This window comes from Cervus canadensis, chromosome 8 (assembly GCF_019320065.1).
Source record: "Cervus canadensis isolate Bull #8, Minnesota chromosome 8, ASM1932006v1, whole genome shotgun sequence".
NCBI lineage: Eukaryota > Metazoa > Chordata > Mammalia > Artiodactyla > Cervidae > Cervus > Cervus canadensis.
In genome coordinates, this window is record NC_057393.1 from 35,028,301 (window position 1) to 35,048,630 (window position 20,330).

At 39.4% G+C, this 20,330-nt stretch overlaps 1 protein-coding gene across 5 annotated transcripts in view; it reads right to left on the bottom strand.

The window, feature by feature from the left end:
* The window catches only part of PLCE1 (phospholipase C epsilon 1), a 360,038-nt gene that overhangs the window by 277,838 nt on the left and 61,870 nt on the right, over nucleotides 1-20,330 (bottom strand). The window lies entirely within an intron of this gene.

Here is a 20,330-nt window from a genome sequence, read left to right on the forward strand (position 1 = left end):
ATTAAAGGAGATAATGGCTTCCTAGGTGGCTCAGTGATAAAGAATCTGCCTGCCAAGCAGGAGGTTGGTTCCCGGGGTTGGGAAGATCCCCTGCAGAAGGAAATGGCAATCCACTCCAGAATTCTTGCCTGGGAAATCCCTTGGACAGAGGAGCCTGGCAGGCCACACACAGTCCATGGGGTTGCAAAGAGTCAGACACGACCTAGCAACTAAACCACTACCACCAAGGGAGATAATATATAAAAATACAAAGACACCCAAGAAGTGAGTCAAATGACCAAAAACCTACCCATAGGTCTATAGATGGGTTTGCTTGTCACCGTTCACTTTTAATCATGTTGATAAGAAAAAAATGGAGCAAGATCTATGGAGTCTTCCCAGGACAGACCCACTCTACCCATATCCTCTGCCTGCCTTTGTCTGTAGAAAAACTTCAGTCAAAGAATAAATTTAATCAGGGAAGTGAGAAAATGCAAAAGCAAAGGAAAGCAGTCAAACAAAACTAAATAATAATAGTTTAGTCATTAAACAAAGTCAAGGACCTTTATAAGTTCCTCCTCAAAAGTTATGGATAATATTCTGAGCCATATCCTTTGAGCTGCCTTGTAGATACTGAAACCCCCACCAGGTGGAAGGAGTTAACTATAATATGATGACAAGACTAGCCATAATCCAAGTTGCCACAATGGGCTTCCCTTGTAGCTCAGTTGGTAAAGAATCTGCCTGCAGTGCAGGAGGCTCTGGTTCGATCCCTAGGTTGGGAAGATCCCCTGGAGAAGGAAATGGCAACTCACTCCAGTATCCTTGCCTGGAAAATCTCATGGACAGAGGAGCCTGGTGGGCTGCAGTCCATGGGGTCGCAAAGAGTCGGGCACGACTGAGCAACTAACACACCCAAGCTGCCACAATACCAAGAACTGGCCTCAAAGAAATAAGAATAAACTGACCCTGGAACTGAAAAGTAACTATACTTAAACCATCAATAAGACCAGATCAGACCACTGCATGGCCAATTTCAAGATGACTGTCAGAGCTGACTGAGTTGTTCTGTATGAAGTCCCCTCCCTCCACCTGTGCACCCCTGAAACTCTCCTTTAAAAGCTTTGTTCATTTTGTCTGCAGGAAGAGTTGGGCTTTGGACCTGAGTCCACCCTTTCCCTTGGTTGCCAGCCTCTGGAATAGAGAACTTTCCTTCCTATTAACATCTGCCCCTCGAATATTGGTTTTCAAGCAGTGAGCAGCTGAACCTGAGTTTTGGTAACAAAAACATGGATATTTAGCATGCCTAACTATTTTCAAGCATTATGGACTGTGTTCAGTCTCAGCACATTTCAATTCTGAATCCAGGTTTATTTTACTAACTCTGATTTTTAAGTTTCACTTTTACCACCCTTATGATAAAGAATGTACTCTAGGTCTCCAACATTGCCCTGTGTTTTGGCCACATTATCAGAAATTTCTGGTTAGTTCTAGGATGTGTAGGACTAATGCTGAAGCTGAAACTCCAATACTTTGGCCACCTCATGCGAAGAGTTGACTCATTGGAAAAGACCCTGATGCTGGGAGGGATTGGGGGCAGGAGGAGAAGGGGACGACAGAGGGTGATATGGCTGGATGGCATCACTGACTCGATGGGCATAAGTTTGAGTAATCTCTGGGAGTTGGTGATGGACAGGGAGGCCTGGCGTACTGTGATTCATGGGGTCGCAAAGAGTTGGACACGACTGAGCGACTGAACTGAACTGATGCTCCACAATTTATGGAATGATGTATTCTTTTGATGAGCATAGTTTCCTTTCAGATGGATGAGTTTCTCTTAAAATGAGCTACCAATGGCGAAGAAGATGTTTGATCACTCAGATACCCCAACACAGCTGGAAAAATCTTAAAGCGTGTCTTTACTCATGAAAGGCTGTGAATCTCTTCTGCAATTATGATTTCAATTTCTCCTAAATAGCTCTGCAAGACCACGAGCTTAAGAACATGTATACATAGTAAAGTTATACATTCCCCATATGCACCTGATAAAATACCACCTAATCAGAGAATTCCTCTCTTATTTCTCTTATTAAGATAGTATCTCTTTCCACTTTAGTCTCTATTTACGTACCTGCTTTGTCACATACAACCATCTGACTATACAGTATCTATTTATTTGTGTCTTGCCGATGGTATTTTTCCCTCTACTAGAACATAACAGACTACTGATTGTCCTGCATTACCCACTCTCCCCTGAACACAAAGCCCTTGAATTTATCTGCATATCATCTTTCAGAATTAAGACTATATTTCCCAGCTTCCCCTGGAGCTATGCAGTGACCATATAACAAAATTCTAGCCAATCAAATGTTTTGAAAAGTGATGTAGACAAACTCTGGACAGTCCAGTCCTTTAGAAGGACTGGGTGTGCCATCTCTTCCTGCTGTTCTTCCTACTGTTGAGGACACAGACGGAATGTTGAGCCATCTAGGACCATGTGAATGAGAGAAATATACCAGATGAAGCCTGGGTCCCTGGATAATGTGGTAGGGCAGAATTTCAAAACAACCACAGACCACTCTTAAGTGTGACAAAGAAATACTTTTATCTTATTTAAGCCACTTTTATTTCTCGTCACTGTTAAAGACAACAGAACCCCCATCCCAACTAACACACTGCAAGAGGGCAGGGGCATTTCTGTTTTGTTCACTGTTTCTCTAACTCGTTCATAGAACCTGGCACAGAGTAGTAGATGCTCAATAAATAACTGCTGCATGAATCAATCAATCAATGTTCAAATAATATGTCCACTTTGACTTTGAATATCTTTACTTGTTTGAGCAAGTCAGGATTATGTTTACTTTTACTTGTTTGGTTTGTATTTTGCTTTTACTTTAGCATCTTTTGACTCAGCATATTCAGATGTCCTGTCCCATTAGTAAGAAAATGATGAATTTCAAACCACTTACTACTAATTCACAGAACCTTTTGGTCCCCAAGTATCCTTAATCTGAAAAAGTAGTTGAGGAGAACTTTTCCACAAGTTTCCATTCCCTAGCCATCTGACAACATTAAAATATACTAAATATTAACATTTTGCTTCAACTTCTTCCATGTATCCCATCCCATAAACTGGCAATGGTTAAGAGAAAAAGCACATATGTCATTAACAACGCTGAGCACTTTCTCCATCACATCATACCATGAGCCCGCTGAAGACTTTCTCCTAAAGAAGAATAAAATGGAGGCTGGTCATCCCAACCATTTCTTTGACTTACATAAACTTTTGGACACTTCTTACTCCCTCCTTGTCTTGCATACGACCACACAGGAACTCAGTGTTTACATGTTTAGGAAAAACTTGTCAAATTTTGGTATGGCTCGGGCCTGGTGCACTGGGAAGACCCAGAGGGATCGGGTAGAGAGGGAGGTGGGAGGGGGGATCGGGATGGGGAATTCATGTAAATCCACAGCTGATTCATGTCAATGTATGACAAAAACCACTACAATATTGTAAAGTAGTTAGCCTCCAACTAATAAAAATAAATGAAAAAAAATTAATTAATTAAAAAATAAAATAAAAGTAAAAAAAAAAGTTAGGCCCTATTAGGACATATTTGCTAGAGATAATTACTTTGTAAACTTTTTGGGCAAAATTCTTCTCAGTATTGCACTTAGGTTCAGCTCATAAACTATAAGGTTATATGCCTTGACAAAGAATAAGTTGGTATACTGTGGAAGCCTAAGAAAGGTTCACACCGAGATGGAATGTACTTAATAAGGCTTTATAAAATGGCCAGAATCTTAAGTACTGAAGTAAGGAGGACATGACATGAAGAGGGAACCAGTTCAGGCAAAGGCTAGAGGCAGATAGGGAACAGAACAACACTATTTGTAATAGCTTCAAACTAAGAATGGAGTAGAATGGGTGAAAAGTGGTATATTCTTGAAATGGAAAAGAATATGTACTAACTTGCAGTGAAAATGCAGAAATTACAACTATATGGAACAGCATGAATAAATCTTACAGATAAAATGTTAGGTAAAAAAAGACCTACAAAATAGTACCTATTATGAGTTCATTTACATAAACTTAAAAAATAGGTCAGATGAATCTATGGTGTCAGAAGATAGGATTGATGACTTTGAAAGGAGGCAGAAAGAGACTGGAAGAGGACACAAGGAAGGTTTCTGGGGTTGCTAATGGTGTATTTGTTGATTTCGGTGCTGGTTACATCACTGCATTCACTTTGTGAAATACAGTGAGTTGTACATTTTGTATTCAGTTCAGTTCAGTTGCTCAGTCATGTCCAACTCTTTGCAGTCCCATGGACTGCACCATTCCAGGCCTCCCTGTCCATCACCAACTCCCAGAGCTTGCTCAAACTCATGTCCATCGAGTTGGTGATGCCATCCAACTATCTTACCCTCTGTTGTCCTCTTCTCCTCCTGCCTTCAATCTTTCCCAGCATCAGGGTCATTTCCAATGAGTCAGTTCTTCTCATCAGAGTTTCAGCTTTAGCATCAGTCCTTCCAATCTATATTCAGGACTGATTTCCTTTAGGACAGACTTGTTGGATCTCCTTCAGTCCAAGGGACTCTCAAGAGTCTTTTTCCAACACCACAGTTCAAAAGCATCAATTCTTCGTGCTCAGCTTTCCTTATGGTCCAGCTCTCACATCCCTACATGACTATTGGAAAAACCATAACTTTGAGTAGATGGACCTTTATCAGCAAATTAATGTCTCTACTTTTTAATATGCTAAGTTTTTCAAGCTTTTCTTCCGAGGAGCAAGTGTCTTTTAATTTCATGGCTGTAGTCACCATCTGCAGTGATTTTGGAGCCCCCCAAAATAAAATCTGTCACTGTTTCCATTGTTTCCCCATCTATTTGCCACGTATGATGAGACTGGATGCCATGATCTTAGTTTTCTGAATATTGAGTTGTAACCGAACTTTTTCACTCTCGTCTTTCACTTTCATCAAGAGGCTCTTTAGTTCTTCTTTGCTTTCTGCCATAAGGGTGGTGTCATCTGCATATCTGAGGTTATTGATATTTCTTCTGGCAATCTTGATTCCAGCTTGTGCTTCATCCAGCCTGGCATTTCACAAGATGCAGTCTGCATATAAGTTAAATAAGCAGGGTGACAATATACAGCCTTGATGTACTACTTTCCCAATTTGGAACCAGTCCAATGTTCCATGTCCTGTACTAACTGTTGCTTCTTGACCTGCATACAGATTTCTCAGGAGGCAGGTCAGGTGGTCCGGTATTCCCATCTCTAAGAATTTTCCACAGTTTGTTGTGATCCACACAGTCAAAGGCTTTGGCGCAGTCAATAAAGCAGAAGTAGAAGTTCTTCTGGAATTCCCTTTCTTTTTCTAGGATCCAGCAAATGGTGGCAATTTAACTTCTGGTTCTTCTGCCTTTTCTAAATCCAGCTTGAACATCTGGAAGTTCAAGGTTCATGTACTGTTGAAGCCTGGCTTGGAGAATTTTGAGCATTACTTTGCTAGCATGTGAGATGAGTGCAATTGTGCTGTAGTTTGAACATTCTTTGGCATTGCCTTTCTTTGGGACTGGAATGAAAACTGACCTTTTCCAGTCCTGTGGCCACTGCTGAGTTTTCCAAATTTGCTGGCAGAGTGAGTACAGCACTCTCACAGCATCATCATTTAGAATCTGAAATAGCTCAACTGGAATTCCATCTCCTCCACTAGCTTTGTTCGTAGTGATGCTTCCTAAGGCCCACTTGACTTCGCATTCCAGGATGTCTGGCTCTAGGTGAGTAATCATACCATCGTGGCTATCTGGATCATTAAGATTTTTTTTGTACAGTTCTTCTGTGTATTCTTGACACCTCTTCTTAATATCTTCTACTTCTGTTAGGTTCATACCATCTCTGTCCTTCATTGTGTCCATCTTTGCATGAAATATTCCCTTAGGTATCACTAATTTTCTTGAAGAGATCTCTAATCTTTCCCATTCTATTGTTTTGCACTATTTCTTTGATCACTTAGGAGGGCTCTCTTATCTCTCCTTGCTATTCTTTGGAACTCTGCATTCAAATGTGTATATCTTTCCCTTTTCTTCTTTGCCTTTCACTTCTCTTCTTTTCTCAGCTATTTGTAAGGCCTCCTCTGACAATCATTTTGCCTTTCTGCATTTCTTTTTCTTGGGGATGGTTTTGGTCACTGCCTCCTGTACAATGTCACGAACCTCCGCATAGTTCTTCAGGCACTCTATCAGATCTAATCTCTTGAATCTCTTTGTCACTTCCATTTTATAATCATAAGGGACTTGATTTAACTGATACCTAAATGGTCTAGTTGTTTTCCCTACTTTCTTCAATTTAAGTCTGAGTTTAGCAATAAGGAGTTCATAATCTGAGCCACAGTCAGCTCCCTGACCTGTTTTTGCTGACTGTATAGAGCTTCTCCATCTTTGGCCACAAGGAATATAATCAATCTGATTTCGGTATTGACCATTTGGTGATGCCCATGTGTAGAGTCTCCTCTAGTGTTGTTAGAAAAGGATATTTGTTATGACCAGTGCATTCTCTTGACAAGACTCAGTTATTTAGCCTTTGCCCTGCTTCATTTTGTACTCCAAGGACAAACTTGCCAGTTACTCCAGATATCTCTTGACTTCCTAGTTTTGCACTTCAGTCCCCTATGATGAAAAGGATATCTATTTTTGGTGTTAGTTCTAGAAGGTCTGGTAGGTCATCACTTGACTTCCTAGTTTTGCACTTCAGTCCCCTATGATGAAAAGGATATCTATTTTTGGTGTTAGTTCTAGAAGGTCTGGTAGGTCATCATAGAACCGTTCAACTTCAGCTTCTTTGGCATTATAGATTGGGGCATAGGCTTGGATCACTATGATATTGAATGGTTTGCCTTGGAAACGAACAGATATCATTCTGCCATTTTTGAGACTGCACCCAAGTACTGCATTTTGGACTCTTTTGTTGACTATGAGGGCTACTCCATTTCTTCTAAGGGATTCTTGCCCACAGTAGTAGATATAATGGTGATCTGAATTAAATTTGCCCATTTCAGTCCATTTTAGTTCACTGATTCCTAAAATGTCGATGTTCACTCTTGCCGTCTCCTATTTGACCACTTCCAATTTGCCTTGATTCATGGACCTAACATTCCAGGTTCTTATGCAATATTGTTCTTATAGCATTGGACTTTACTTCCATCACCAGTCACATCCACAACTGGGTGTTGTTTTCACTTTGGCTCTGTCTCTTCATACTTTCTGGAGTTATTTCTTCACTCTTCTCTAGTAGCATATTGGGCACCTACCAACCTGGGGAGTTCATCTTTCAATGTCATGTGTTTTTTTGCCTTTTCATACTGTTCATGGGATTCTCAAGGCAAGAATACTGAAGTGGTTTGCCATTCCCTTCTCCAGTGGACCACATTTTGTCAAAACTCTCCACCACGACCCGTCTGTCTTGGGTGACACTACATGGCATAGCTCATAGTTTCATTGAGTTAGACAAAGCTGTGATCCATGTGATCAGTTTGGTTAGTTTTCTGTGATTGTGGTTTTCATTCTGTCTGCCCTCTGATGGATAAGGATAAGAGGCTTGTGGAAGCTTCCTGGTGGGAGGGACTGGCTGTGGGGAAATCTGGGTTTTGTTCACTTGTACACTTTGTATTGTCTGTATATTTCTCTGTAGGTATGTTATAATTCAATAATAATAATAATAAAGAGCAAAGAACTAAGAATAGGAAGGACATTTCTGAAAAGAAGTTGTTATGATTTCCTAATATTATTGGCACAGTGACATATGAATTATATTGACGGCTCAGAGAAGAGCAAGGCATATGTAGGATTTTGATATATGACAGGGGTGGCATGTCAGATTAGAGCTGGAAAATGGATATCTACATGGAAATAGATTAAAATGGGATCCCTGTCTCACACCATACACAAAATCAAAGATTTAAATGGATTAGGGAATTAAATGTCAACCATAAAACTTCATAACTCCTAGTAGAAAATATATCTTTTAGACTTCAAGTAGTGAAAATTTTTCTTTAAAAAAGTACTGACTACAAAATAAAACTTCACTAAATTTTACTATGAAAACTAAGAATTTTATTTTCCAAAGGAAATATTACAAAAAAGAGAAGACCATTTAAAATAGGGGGAAAGTATTAATAACACACACAATCAAAAAGGGATAATATCAGGAATGCATATAAAATAAAACCCTCCTACAAATCAATCAGGAGCACAAGCAACCCAATAGAAAGTGGGCAAAAGATCTGAGGTATTTCATAGAAAAAAGAAACACAATGACAATATGAAGATACAGTTAGTATCACTAGTGGTCAGAAAAATGCAAAATTAACCACAGAGAAATACTTATAAACTTGCCTGATTGGCAAAAACAAGTTGAAAAACATCAAGTATTAGAAAGGATATAGATCCAGAGAATTTTTTACTTCATTAGGGTGGGCATGAAGTCAAAACTGGTATAGCCACTTCCGAAAACAGCCACTATCTCCCAAATTGAATATTCACATACTCTATGCTCCAGCAATTCTGCTCCTAGGTATACAGTTGACCGCTGAACAACAAGGCTGTTGGTTGAAACATCAGTGTGTAACTTTAAAAGTTTCTCCAAATCCAAGGTTCTGCATCTTTGGAATCAACCGACCCAAAAGATGTGTACAACTGTAGTATGGATTTATTGGAAAAAATTCACACATAAGTAGACCTGTGCAATTCAAACTCTCGTTGTTCAAGGACCAACTGTATATTCTGGACATGAAAACAAGCAACACATACAAAAATGACCATGGAAAGTCAGTTTAAAATAGTTTAAAAAAAACATGAAATAATCTAAATGTCCATCAACTGGAGAATACATGAGTAAACTATGACATATTTGGAGGAATATTTACAGCAATCAAAGCAAATGAACTACAGCAATATACTATAGTATAAATGCAACTGAGAAATATAATGTTGTATTTAAAAGGTCTCAAAAGATTACACAAGGCATGCCTTCGTGTAAAGTAAAACAATTGAAATTTGAAATGTATAGCTTTTTAATTGAGGTGAAATTCACAAAACACAATTAACTAACCATTTTAAAGTGTACAGTTCAGTGGCATTTAGTTAAAAAAAATATAATTCTTAAGAATGCATATAGATTCAATAACAATGTATAAAAATAAAAGTAAGGGAATAATAGAAAGGATTGACGATGATGGTATTTTTGGGTGGGGGGAGAAGAGGGAGAGAGGCAGAGGTGTGAGATGGCCAAAAGAGGAGACTCTATGGCTCGATACAGAGTAGGTCAAGACCTCAGCTTTACTTTCAGCTGATAAGTTTATGAGTGCTTATTTCATTAGTGAAAATGACCAATTACATAAATAAACAAATAAACAAACTGATCCCCTGCCTCCTTACATCAACAGATGTTGTTAACAACTTTTTGCAAAGTGTAGATGGTAATTTTCACAATTGATGCCTTGACAGTAAACAGGAAAATTCATTTTCTAATGACAGAAATTAAATCACTTTAAGTTTTATGCAGAATAATTTCTTTGGTGGAAAAAATGGGTAAGGCAAAAAAAAAAAAAAATGGGTAAGGCAAAATGGCAAACGGCCTCTAAAATCAACAACTTGGAATAAGTCACATGGACTCCTGCAAGTGAGAAAGGTGGTCAGTCTTCTTATGATGGATATTTTGCTTTCTCACTGCAGGAAGGTGAGCAATCCCAAACCTGACAGGACTGAGCAGATACCCCACCTCCTCCAGGAAGCCTTCTTAGGCTACACAAATTTTCTTCCCAGTCTTATGGCAGACACTACATCCCACAATTTAGATTTTTTTTGTCAAGGAACCTAGGAAAATGTATTTATAGGGAGATAACATAGAATTTTGGTTAAAAATTGAGGCTTGAGAAACAACAATGATAGTGCCAGGTACTATTTAGATGCTTTAAAAGTAAGAATATTTTTGTTAACATATGTTACCATTTAACAGCTAACCAACTATTAATCTTCACAACCCAAAGAAGTAGGTCAAATTATTGCCCCCACTTTAGAGATGAGGAAACAGAGGCACAAAGCGCTTAAGCAACTTTCATTAGGTAACAAAGCTAGTAAGTGTAGTCAGAATTTTAACCCAGGCATTCTAGCTCCTGAGCTCACTTAACCACTCTGGAGCCTTAAACCTTCAATAACTTCACTGTCATAATTCAGTCAATTCAGTCCCATGCCTATGGGTCAGGAATAGTATCTGGCAAGTGGCACAGGGGAGGAGAGCTGGCTTGAGAGACCTGAAATCAATGTCTGACCAGACCTGGGCAAGGCCCCTGTCTTCCTTGAAGCCTCAGTTTTCCTTCTCTGTAAAATGACAGGTTGGGCTTGATGGTCTCCATGGCCCTTCCAGTGCTAACGTTTTATGAGCCTGGGATTCCTGGCTGGATTCCTTGCAGCTCAGGCCATACAGGCTCTTCCCAGGCCAGGTCTGGCCCCTCCTTTTGGGCCCAGTGTCTCACATTTGGCTCTGCTTCCCATAAATAAGAGAAAAAGAACAAGGGGAAATATCCTCCTGAGAGACTGGGAGGGATCCCACGGCTGCTCTGGATGCTTTGAAGAACTTACAGTCATTAACCAGAGAGAGCTACCTGCCAAGTGAAGGATGGAAAGAAACACGGACTAAGGGGAGAAATGAACTCACAAAACTTGGCTACATTCAAACTTAAAGGGCATCTCTGAGTACTTAAAGAACTGACAATGTTATTGCAACAAGATGAGCCAGCTTCTTAAAGAACTGAAGATAGGATAAGCCTGAAAATTGGAATGGACCAGGGAACACAGGAGAAATGTGGTAAACTATGCACCAACTAAGGTTGTTTACAATCTGGGAAAATGGTAGAATAAATAAAAGCTAGAATGGGTTTGTCAGTCTGAACTATCCCACCATGAACTATTCTAGGGCAGGTGCTGTACCAGAAATCCATACACCCCAGGAACCTTAAAGACATTAGATTCAGAATCAGCCAACTAACAGAGCACCTACTGTGTGACAGGCTGTTTCACATATTTTAGAGATATTTTCACATCCTGTTTTAGAGATGAAGAGACAGAGATCCTGTTTCTAATTCTGTGGCTTCCATCAGTAGCTACGTGAACCTGGTCAAATAACTTCACAAGCCCAGGGCCTTGATTAATTTATCCATAAAACAAGAGGCTGAATAAAGTTATAGAAGATGAGCCTTCCAGCTCAAGAATTCTGTAGTTCATAAAGTTACCAAATACTTATTTTATATTCTCCTAGAAAATCATTCACACTGGACCAATTTGTTTATATTTCCAACCACTGGGATTTAATAGACTCCACTGTGCTGAGCACATAATATATGAATCTAAGAAAAAAAAAACAATTGTAGCTTTGGATTTCAGTAGCTCTTCTGATTCTCTTCCACGTGGTATTACCCAGAATCATCACTTACAGTTGAGACTGTCGTGCCCTGTACAAGAGCACCTGGCCAAGATGGGTGAAGGAGATGGGGCCAAATTTCAACCTGCCCTCTGGCATGAGGTTGGTGCTCCTGAGGCTGGATCCAAACCAAAGGTGCATTACGGGATCGTGGGTGCCTTTGAGCTATCTATCGATGCTGAAGGGGAAGCCAGACAGTAAAGCTATGGTCAAGTTTGCATTCAAGTTGCTTCATACGTAGGGCTTGTCATTTTACCTTTGCTCAAAACATTTCCAGACACCTCCTTTCAAGTCCAATCTGCTTATAAGATCCTAAATAAAACCAATCTTCAGGGAAGACAAGATGGTGAAAAAGTAGGTGGATGTACAGTATATCTCTTTCCACAGATGCATCAGGAATACATCTTCAGATGCAGAAGATCTCACAGAACATCAGCTGACAGCGGGCAGGAGTCCCTGACCACCGGACAGGAATATACAAATCCATGCAAAACTTGGTAGGATGAAGGAAGGAAGAGAAAAAGAGGAGAGTAAGCGAGACTGGACCTGCACCTGGGGGTTGGGGAAACTGAAGCAGGGGCAAGATGCCCATATCGGGGAAATTGTTTGGGCCAGAGGTGCAGCATTTGACACTGTCAGAGAGTGAAGCAGCTGGTCTGTGACACTCTGAACGGAGTGAGAACCACACAGACAATCCATGCCGCAGCCCTACTCACCCCGGACAGGGGCTCAAGTCCCCTGGAACATTCAGTGGCTGGGAGCTGGAACACAGGGATTGGAACACAGGGTGAAGACTGCTGCTGACACACCCAAGGGGACATAAGGGAGGAGATCGTGGCAGGGAATGCCTTTGGAGGAAAGCCAGGAAGCCACGGAGGCCGGGCCATGCTGCTGAGTCACACGCAGAGGGCGGAGCCACACTGAAGCCTCTCTCCCCACAAGCCAGCACTGGCAGCTGACCAACAGAGAAAGAACACAGAGAGGCTGGCCATTGAATGACTGATGTGCCAAGCAGTAGAGCAGGATGCCAGCCAGGGGGACCCTTTGAGCGCCTGCTGTCATAGGTTAGAAAAAGATTCTAATAGTGCCATGGCTCCTGCACCCGTGGTCGCCAGCATCCCTGAGCATCTGAAACTGCCAGGATCACTGAAATCCAAACAGCTGTGCCACCTCCAAGCCTGGTCCTCACTGGGGCAGACCCAAGTCCTCCGGGAGAGCCTCAGGAGCAAACTCCTATAGATAACCCACAAGCAGAGGTGGGGATAAAACCACAATTGAACTCCACAGGCAATGTGGCTAAGATAATTGAAAACCTTTCCACCAGCTGTACAAACTGCAGATTAAATCCACATGATCAACTAGGTAGACTCTGTTCAATGGAATATATAAAAGGACAATGAGTGTTCCCATAAAAGAAAGAGTCCGAGCACTGGCAGCTGAGGACACTGGAGGCAAGAACACGCAGGAGTAGGGCCCAATTAGAGTCTGAGCTGTCCCCAAAGCAGGTCCAGAAACCAGCTCACCCAGTATTGGAAGGTCTCCTAGAGAGGCAGAGGTGGGCTATGAATCACAGAGGGGAAAAGGACGCGGACAGCTGAGACCCAAGAAAAACATTTACTATTCTTATATTTTGATTCATTCTATAGTTGGTTCTGGATTTCTTTTCTTCTCTTTTGTTTTTTTTCATTGTGCTGTAGTTGTTATTATTATTAACTCTAAGCTTCTACCTCTACACTGGCTTTTTTGTGGTTCAGTGGGGGTTTTTTTTCCTTAAAAATTTTTTGTTTTTGTTTTTGTTTGGTTTTCCTATGGTTCTCCTGCTGTCGTTATTCTTTAATTAAGCAAATCTTTTTTATATACTTCTATTTAATACGCTTTTCTATTTTTTTCCTTTTCTTCCTTTTGTTTCTTTATTTCATCATGTTTATTAGTTTTCTTTGTTTTCCTTGCTTTATTCCAAAGTTGGCACTCTGCTTTGGTCTTATTTTCTGATTTGTGTTTTAGTTTTGTTTTTAGTTGGTCAATATAATTTTTGGTTTCCTTTGTCCACTCGGTTACTCCCTTGTGCTTTGTTTTCTTTGGACTGCTCTTGGTTTTGTGTGTGTGTGTTTGTGTGAATGGTCCTTTGTTTTAGTATTTGTCTGATTTTGCATTTCCTATTTGGGGTTCATTTTTTGTTTCTTATTTCACATTTTGTTTTTGTGTGTTTGTTCGAATCCCTTTTAATGCCATAACAAATAGCTTGTGGGGTCTTGGTTCTATGGAGAAAGATCAGGCCTGAGCTTCTGAGGTGGGAGTGCTGAGTCCAGGACACTGCCAAAGAACTCCTGACCTCAGGACATGTTAATTAGCGAGGACTCCCATGAAGGCCTCCACCTATATACAAGAACCAGCATCACCCAACTGCAGGCAGCACCCAGTGAAGGATGCCTCACCCAAAGAATGAGCAAGACAAAAACATAAACCCAAACATCAGCAGACAGGCTTCCCATAGACACCCCAAACACACCACCTCACATAGCCCTGCCCGTCAGACAGGAATAAACTCACCGCCTCTCAGTAGAATGCAAACATCAGTTCCTCCCAAAACAAAGCCTACACAAGCCACTGGACCAACCTCATACATGAGAGCAGAGACCAAAAAGAAGAACTATGACCCTATAGCCTGGAGAAAAGAGACCTCAAACACAGTACGTTAGAAAAAATGAAAAGACAGAGAAATATTGTGCAAATGAAGGAACAAGGCAAAAACTCACAAGCCCAAACAAATGAAGAAGAAATAGGCAAACTACATGAAGAAGAATTCAGAGAAATGATAGTAAAGATGGTCCAAAATAATAGTAAAGATCTTGAAAACAGAATGGAGAAAATGCAAGAGTTAACACATTTAACAAGGATCAATGGCTCAGATGGTAAAGAATCTGTCTGCAATGCAGGAGACCCGGGTTCAGTCCCAGGTAGGGAAGATCTTCCCGGTTTGGGAAGACCCCTGGAGAAGGGAATGGCAACCCACTCCAGTATTCTTGCCTAGCGAATTCCATCAACAGAGCAGCCTGGCAGGCTACAGTTCATGGGGTCACAAGGAGCCAGACACGACTGAGTGACTAACACTTTCACTTCACTTTCAGAAGAAATAAAGAATAAACAAACAGAGATGAGAGATAAACAACACAAATACTGAAATTAAAAATGCTCTAGAAGGAATCAATAGCAAAATATCTGAGGCCAAAGAACAGGCCTAAGTGAGCTGGAAGAGAGTAGAGTCGAAATAACTGCTGAAGAGCAGAATAAAGAAAAAAAAAGTATGAAAAGAATTGAAGATAGTCTCAGAGACCTCTGGGACAGTATTAAATGCACCAACATTCAAATTATAAGGGGCCCATAAGAAGATGAGAAAAATAAAGGGTCTGAGAAAATTTCTAAAAAGATTATAGTCAAAAACTTCCCTAACCTGGGAAAGGAAATAGTCAATCAAGTCTAAGAAGTGCAGAGACACCTATACAGGATAAATCCAAAGAGAAACACACTGAGACTTGTATTAATCATACTAACAAAGACTGAACACAAAGAAAAAATATTAAAAGCAGCAAGGGAAAAGCAATTACTAACATACAAGGGAAACCCCATAAAATTTAACATCTGATCTTTCAGAAGAAACTCTGCAGGTCAGAAGGGAATGGCAGGATATGTTTAAAGTACTGAAAGGGAAAATCCTACAAACCAGACTACCCTACCCAGTAAGGATCTCATTCAAAATTGATGGTGAAATAAAAAGCTTTACAGCCAAGCAAAAGTTAAGAGCATTTAGACCACCAAATCAGCTCTACAAAAAATGTTGAGGACTTCTCTAAGCAGGAAACAGAAGAGAATGAAAAGGCTTACAAAAACAAGCCTAATACAATTAAGAAAATGCCAATAGGAACACATATATCAATTACTCTAAATATAAATGAATTAAATGTTCCAACCAAAAGATACAGACTAGCTGAATGGATACAAAAACAAGACCCATATGTATCCTGTCTACAGGAGACCTACTTTAGACCTAGAGACACATATAGACTGAAAGTGAGAGGATGGAAAAAGATATTCCATGCAAATGGAAATCAAAACAAAGCCATAGTGGCAATTTTCATATCAGACAAAATAGACCTTAAATTAAAGAATATTACAAGATATAAGGAAGGACACGACATAATGATTAAGTGATAAATCCAAGAAGACATAACAATTGTAAATATTTATGCACCCAACATAGGAGCACCTCAATCAGAAGGTAAATACTAACAGACATAAAAGGAGACATTGACACAACAGTAGTAGAGGACTTTAACACTTCACTTACAGCAATGGACAGATCATCAAAACAGAGAATAAGGAAACACAAGACTTATGTGACACATTAGATCAGATGGACCTAACTCCTATCCTCAGGACATTCCATCCAAATGCAGAAGAATACACTTTCTTCTTAAGTGCACATGAAACATTCTCCAGGATAGACCATATCTTGGGTCACAAATCAAGCTTCAGTAAATTTAAGAAAATTGAAATTTTATCAAGTCTCTTTTCTGACCACAACACTATGAAACTAGACATCAATTACAGAAAGAAAAAAATACTGCAAAAGAACACAAACATATGGAGATTAAACAATAAAAAATACATTTCTAAGTAACCAATAGATTACTGAAGAAATAAAAGGGGAAATCAAAAAACTAGAAATAAATGATAATGAAAACAAGATGACTCAAAACCTATGGGATTCAGAGAAGCAGTTCTGAGAGGGAAGTTTATAGCAATACAATCCTACTTCAAGAAACAAGAAAAACATCAAAGAGACAACCTAACTTTACATCTAAAACAACTACAAAAAGAAGAGGGAAAAAACTCCAAAGTTAGTAGAAGGAAACAAATAATAAAGATCAGAGCAGAAATATATGAAGAAAGAAATGAAGGAAACAATAGTAAAGATCAGTAAAACTAAAAGCTAGTTCTTTGAGAAGATAAACAAAATTGATAAACCATTAGCCATAGTCATCAAGAAAAAAAGGGAGAAGGCTCAAATCAACACAATTAGAAATGAAAAAGGATAGGTTAGAACAGGCAATGCAAAAAAAAAAAAAAAGAACAACAGACAATGCAGAAATACAGAAGATCATAAGAGACTATTATGAACAACTATATGCCAATAAGGTGGATAACCTGGAAGACACAGACAGATTCTTAGAAAAGTTCAACCTTCCAGGACTGAATGAGGAAGAAATAGAAATCATGAACAAGCCAATCACAAGCACTGAAATTAAAACTGTGATTAAAATCTTCCAAAAAACAAAAGCCATGACCAGATGGCCTCACAGGTAAATTCTATCAAACATTTAGAGAAGAGCTAATGCCTATCCTTTACAAACTCTTCCAAAAAACTGCAGAAGAAGGAACACTTTTCAAGCTTATTCTATGAAGCCACCATCACCCTGGTACCAAAACCAGGTAAAAACATCACACAAAAAAAGAAAATTGCAAGCCAACACCACTGATGAACACAGATGCAAAAATCCTCAACAAAATGTTAGCAAACAGAATCCAACAACTCATTAAAGGGATCACACACCTTTATCAAACTGGTTTATTCCAGGGATGCAAGGATTCTTCAATATACACAAATCAATCAATGTGTTACACCATATTAACAAACTAAAACACAAAAATGATTTGAAAATCTCAATAAATGCAGAAAAACTTTTGACAAAATTCAGCACCAATTTATGATTAAAAAAAATTCAGAAAATGGGCATGAAAGGAACCTATCTCAACCTAATAAAGGCCATGTATGATAAACCCACAGTAAACATTATTCTCAATGGTGAAAAGTTGAAAGCATTTCCTCTAAGATCAGGAACAAGACAAGGGTGCCCATTCTTGCCACTATCATTCAACACAGTTTTGGAAGTCTAGCCATGGAAACCAAAGAAGAAAAAGAATAAAAGGAATCCAAATCGGAAAAGAAGAAGTAAAACCCTCACTGTTTGCAGATGACATGACACTACATATAGAAAAACCTAAAGATACTATCAGAAAATTACTAGAGCTAACCACTGAATTTAGTAAAGTTACAGGACACGAAATCAATACACAGAGATATCTTGAATTCTTAGACACCAGCAATGAAAAAACCAGAAAGAAAAACTAAGGAATCAATCCCATTTACCTTTGCAACAAGAAGAATGAAATATCTAAGAATAAACCTACCTAAGGAGACGAAAGAGTTGTATACAGAAAACTATAAGACACTGATGAAAGAAAGCAAGGATGACATAAACAGATGAAAAGATATACCATGCTCCTGGATTGGAAGAATTGATACTGTGAAAATCACTATACCACCAAAAGCAATCTACAGATTCAATGCAATCCCTATCAAATTATGGAAATAGAACAAAAAAATTTTTATGGAAACACAAAGACCCTGAATAGTCAAAGCAATCTTGAGAAAGAAGAATGGAGTTAGAAGAATCAACCTGCCTACTTCAGACTAAACTACAAAGCTACAGTCATCAAGACAGTATGGTACTGGCACAAAAACAGAAATACAGACCAATGGAACAAGACAGAAAGCCCAGAGATAACCCCATGCACCTATGGGCACCTTATCTTTGACATAGGAGACAAGAATATACAATGGAAAAAAGCCAGTCTCTTCAATACATAATGCTGGGAAATCTGGACAGCTACATGTAAAAGAGTGAAAGTAGAACACTTCCTAACACCATAAACAAAGATAAACTCAAAATGGATTCAGTTCAGTTCAGTTCAGTTCAGTCGCTCAATCGTATCTGACTCTTTGCGACCCCATGAACTGCAGCACGCCAGGCCTCCCTGTTCATCACCAACTCCCAGAGTCCACCCAAACCCATGTCCATTGAGTCGGTGATGCCATCCAGCCATCTCATCCTCTATCGTCCCCTTTTCCTGCCCTCAAAATGGATTAAAGACTTAAAGGTAAGACCAGAAACTATAAAACCCTTAGAGGAAAAGATAGGCAGAACACTCTTTGACATAAATCACAGTAACGTCCTTTGTACATGCATGCATGCTAAGTTGCTTCAGTTGTGTTAGACTCTGCAACCCTATGGACCATAGCCCACCTGGTTCTTCTGTCCATGGGATTCTCCAGGCAAGAATACTGGAGTGGGCTGCCATTCCCTCCTCCAAGGGATCTTCCCAATCCACGGGTTGAACCCGCATCACTTACATCTCCTGCATTGGCAGGCAGGTTCTTTACCACTAGCACTACCTGGGAAGCCCTAAGATCCTCTATGACACACCTTCTAGAGTAATGAAAATAAAAACAAAAATAAACAAGTGGGACCTAATTAAACTTAAAAGCTTTTGCACAGCAAAGGAAACTATAAACAAAGTGAAAAGACAACCCTCAGAATGGGAGAAAATAATAGCAAATGAAACAACTGACAAAGGATTAATCTTCAAAATATACAAGCAGCTCACGCAACTCAACACCAAAAAAACAAACAACCCAATCAAAAAGTGGGCAGAAGACCTAAACAGACATTTCTCCAAAGAAGACGTACAGATGACTAAGAATACATGAAAAAATGCTCAACATCGCTCATTATTAGAGAAATGCAAATCAAAACTACAGTGAGTGTCACCTTGCACTGGTCAGAATGGCCATCATCAAAGAAATTCTACAAGTTAATGCTGGAGAGGGTATGGAGAAAAGCGAACCCTCTTGCATTGTTGGTGGGAATGTAAATTGATACAGCCACTGTGGAGAACAGTATGGAGATTCCTTAAAAAAAACTAGACATAAAACTACTGTATGACCAAACAATCCCACAACTGAGCATTCATCCTGAGGAAACCATAATTGAAAAAGACACACATACCCCAATGTTCATTGCAGCACTAGTTACAATAGCTAGGATGTGGGAGCAACCAAGAAGTCCATCAAAAGATGAATGGGTAAAGAAACTGTAGTACATATATAAAATGAAATATTACTCAGCCATAAAAAAGAATGCATTAGAGTCAGTTTTAATTAGGTGGGTGAACCTAGAGCCTATTATACAGAGTGAAGTAAGTCAGAAAGAGAAAAACTAATATCATATATTAATGCATATAAATGGAATCTAGAAAAGATGATACTGATGAACCTATCTGCAGGTCTGTGGAGGCACAGACTTGACGATGCAGTGGAGGAAAGAGAGGGTGGGATGAATTGAGAGAGTAGCATGGAAACATACATTTACCATATGTACTAATAAAACAGATAACCAGTGGGAATTTGCCATATGATGCAGCAAGCTCAAACTGGTGCTCTGTGACAACCTAGAGGGGTGGGATGGGGTGGGAGGTGGGAAGGAGGTTCAAGAGGAAGGGGACAGATGTATACCTATGGCTGATTCATGCTGATCTATGGCAGAAACCAAGACAATGTTGTAAAGTACCCTCCAATTAAAAGTAAATAAATAAATATAAAAAAACCTAGCCTTCATAGTTATACGTCAGTATGACCTAAACTACCATTAGCCAGGATGTTAATATGGACTGTTTTGAAAATATCAATCCAAGCTCAAAGGGTTAAGAAATCTTGCATAATGGCAGCATGAATGGAAAGCAGAGAGAGCTTTCAAGGTGACTCCTCAGAAAGGGACAAATCTTATTTAGCTGAGCATGTCCTGGGGTTTAAAATAAACTTATTTAATTACCTTCACAATTTCAAAGCATGATAACTACCAAATACTTGCCAAAATACAGAAGAACAAAAACTTTAGGAAAAATACTTGCTGGATCCCATTCTAGGCTTTTAATGGTTATCTTTACATGTGGACAATTCTTTACCATCATTAT